Raw genomic sequence first — 4,023 nt, 5'->3', positions numbered from 1 at the left:
CCAGAGGAAATTACCATACTCCCCGGCTCCGCCCCCCCCCCCCCCCCCATCACAACCTCATCTGCAAGCCCCACAGTGAAATGAGAGAGGAGGGAGGGCTGCCCTGACAAGGCCACTCCCTGGGGGCTTTGAGCTGCTGCTTCGCACAAAAGAAGTCGCCCAGCCGGAGGGAGGTGAGGGGTCGCCTCTTTCGGGTCCCCCCACATGTGGGGGGGTGTTTAAGTGGCACACAGGTCCGCTGCTGGACCCCCTTGCTGCTCCCAGATGGGCAAAGCAACATGGCACTTAGCAAGGAAAAGAAAAAAACTGATGAGAACAGCAGCTATAAAAATACTCCCCACTCTGGAAAGGAGTGAAAAACAGCCTCCTTCTCCCGCTCCATGGAGGACATCCGTGAAACTAAATTCAGTCCCATCAACAATGAACAAACACTCCAGTGTGGAATACCTCACCAGACAAGCATTGTCTAACAGTATAAAAGGGTGTACATGCTTATAAAAAGGAAGGATTTGGGGTTGTGACTCTTTATTTATTGTATATTATATATTATTAAGTGTAACAAAGTATCGTTTAGAAGTAACTGGCCGGTCGCTTGCTAACTGCTACAGACCTCATTCTGACTAGAAGCTTTAATGCAAAACTGAAAAATTCTCTAGCAAGAATAATTGTCAACGGGCCCAAAGAATAACATACCTTTGCATGTCTGTTTGCGAGTCTGATGCTGTCTGAGCAAGAAAATTATCCTCCGCCATCAACCAGCTGGTATTTCATTCTGAAGAAGAATGGTCAGTTAAACAAAAACTCAAACACAGCCTCTGCCAATTTCCTTCCATTGGAAAAATCCCACAATGCATTTGGACATCATGGCGGATTAAAAATAGAATAAAAATGCAATTTCAAAACAGATCATAACCTCTGATCCAGATCCACATCCTACATTTGAAAATCACACTCATATTATAGCATCCCTAGTATTGCTTCCTTTATGAAAAGTGTGCTATTCCATTATTATTATTATTATTCATCTTCTAATGTGTGTCCTGTTTAGGGTCACAGGGTGATATTACGTGAAATTTTATGTAGGGCTTCTAAAAAATACATACACATACCATAGATCATAAATGTATTAACATCTCATTAGTATCTTATACAAGTTAAAGAAAACAAAAAAAATCTTTCCTTATTGCATAAAGTGTGTGACTAGACTACTAGTCGCCTGCTGTAGCAGAAGTTTCTTCAATAACCTGTAACAGAAACGTTGTGTTTTTTGTTTGATAACAAGACGGACAGTAATTAACTGATTTCCTCTGCAAAGGGTCATGCTTAAGCTGGTTTCACCCACACATTGTCCTCTGTTACATAAAATGGGAGAAGTGGGAAAAAGGCTTGGTTTTGGAAAACTACTAACCCTAACCCTAACCCTAACCCTAACCCAGCCAGAAGCTGTCAGAGTCATGAACTACGGTGAACTATGTTTTTTTTTGTGTGCAATAACATCACACTACAGACTCTTTTCTTGTGCAGTAACAATATTTCTATTCATATCATTAACACTAATGTGCTTATTACTTATCTGTACTTTTAATTGTAGGGAATCTCAGTACTTAATTTCGTTCTCTTTCATGCTACCACACGTTTTTGCAATGACAATAAAACAGCTTGATTTTTGCCTGATTTTTCCTTTCCTTCATAAAAGCTGCCTCATCAAAGCTATTTCAGACCTTCACAGACACTAATTAGTAGAGCTTCTGGTGCCCAACTAGAAAGTGGCGGCATTGAACCTGATTTGCACATGGTGCTGAAGTGCTGCTTCACTGGCAAGGCTGCCGCTGTTTACGATGAGCGTGTTCGACGGGGTCATTCACTGACATTCAGAGGGAAAAGGCTGACGAGCGGGAAGGGGGGCGGGCGGCTTCCTGTAAGCAGAGGGCCGGGGATTTTTCACCCAGGGAAGAGGCATGGAATGTCCCTAAATCAGCTCCCGTTTTCAGTGCGGCCACTTTCAGCTGTGAATCGATCAGTTGTTTGAAATGAATGAACAAACAATGAAGTTGCCTAACTAAGACAGGCCTCTGAGAAGCCAGAGTATGAGTTGACCATCAGCAGAACATCATAGCCATGGAGTGCTCTGTTCAGGAAGCCTTTGTTCAAGCTGAGACTGTGGATATCTGCATGCCAGGCAGCAGTTACATGGTATTAAAAACACTGTTTCTCTGCATTCCACAGTGTGTTCGACCTCTTAGAGAGGGTGGTGAACGGTAACTCATAGAATAATATATATATATTTATGATTACAACAAAAATATTACAAAAATATAACTGCAGGCAGTTTTTTTTCATGTTTAAAACGACTGGCTACACGTTTTATCCGTGTTGTCCAAGGCAGCACTGCGCACAAGGCAGACGATACCCGGGCAGGATGCCAGCCCATCGCAGGGCACACACACTAAGGGCAATCCAGCCTAACTGCAGTGTCTTTTCATTTTAGGATGAAACTGGAGAACCTGAAGGAGACCAGCACAACACGAGTAGTACAAACTCCACAAACACCTAGAACCAGCGATGTCCGGCAGCGGTGCTACGGCTGGTCTGTTTCGGGAAAGATGTGAATTTCATTTAACAGACTAAAAATGTAAGAAGATAGAAAGGGTAGCCTCCTTCAATGCAGCTCTATAAACGACGGTCTGCCCTCTGGCCCTGCACCCCCCCACCACCACCACCTTCTTTGTACATAATGTAATAATCTCAGGCTCGGAAGCCACAAGGCAGATAAGGGCCATTTCTTCACAGGCTGTCACTGACACCATGTACAGACACAACTGACTGACACACTGCAGCGTGAGCACATTTGATATCGGTATTGATATAACAGCGTTAATGACGACATTTCCTGATTATGTTGTATTCACAAAATAGAACAACAAATCAAACACAGCTACAGTACGTCATTATCCATTATCATTTCTGGGTGGAAATACTATCTGAATATTGCACACCACATGACTTGGTTTACCGTGGAATTCTGGAGAGACAACAAACGAATTTACAGAAGTCTAATATAGAACAATTTAGTTGTTCAAAGTAAGTTCGGAACCTGTTAAAATTACATTTAAATTCTCCTCGAAATTTTTACTATGATTCGGTCTTGGGGACATAAGGAGCGGTGAATCATCTGTATACGGAGGAGCGTTTCACATGAAGTTTAGACACGCGTTTCTGTGTAATCTCTTCACTTCGGTACAGTACATCCCCCTGGTGGTACAAAGTATTACTATAAACACACATTTCAAATAAACTTTTGACTGCATTTTTACCTATGCCAGCAATTCTAGGAATATTTTTGTAAAAATTAGTACAGCTAATTTTCCGTGCTGAGGAAATCTTTGTCAGCTCATTAGAATCTTCTTCAGATTCTGCAATCTAATTAACAACAAATCTTTATGAAATAAATAATTACCAGTTATTTTCATGTTTACAAAAGACATTCCTTATGTTTATTGGGATTTTACAGTATATTATGAGACTGTTAATTGTATTGAAACAGAGAATACATTTTACATCAAAAGTTATAATTAATAATGGTGTCAAAACAATACTGTTGCAATGAGAGCCTGTGTTGGTTCTCTTTGAAATATGAATGTGGCAACTGAAACATTTAATCACTTCAGAGTGATGTGATCAAAGAGAATATTTCAAGAAGCTGAGTGCCGTTCACTGTTAACTAGCTGTGCTGGAAAGTGCAAGATGGAAGATGACGCAGACTCGCTTACGGAGACGCTCTGCTCTGGTGAAAAGTTTACAGAGATGGGAGTCAAAGTCAGGAAAATGCCCCCTAGCGGCTGTCACACCTGCCCAGCTGCCAACCCTCTACTGTTTACATCACCCTTGGAGGGAGAAGATCACGGAGGACCTCACAGCACAACCTAAAGCCTCTCTGTCTGTCTGTTTTCACCACGGTAACTTGTCATTTCTTTCTAAAAATGGAGATAATATTTGCCTAGTCAATTTTCTGTAGTCTTGTTT

This window comes from Paramormyrops kingsleyae, chromosome 11, assembly GCF_048594095.1.
Source record: "Paramormyrops kingsleyae isolate MSU_618 chromosome 11, PKINGS_0.4, whole genome shotgun sequence".
Lineage (NCBI taxonomy): Eukaryota > Metazoa > Chordata > Actinopteri > Osteoglossiformes > Mormyridae > Paramormyrops > Paramormyrops kingsleyae.
The sequence above is the reverse complement of the archived record's forward strand: the minus strand, read 5'-3'. Positions refer to the sequence as shown.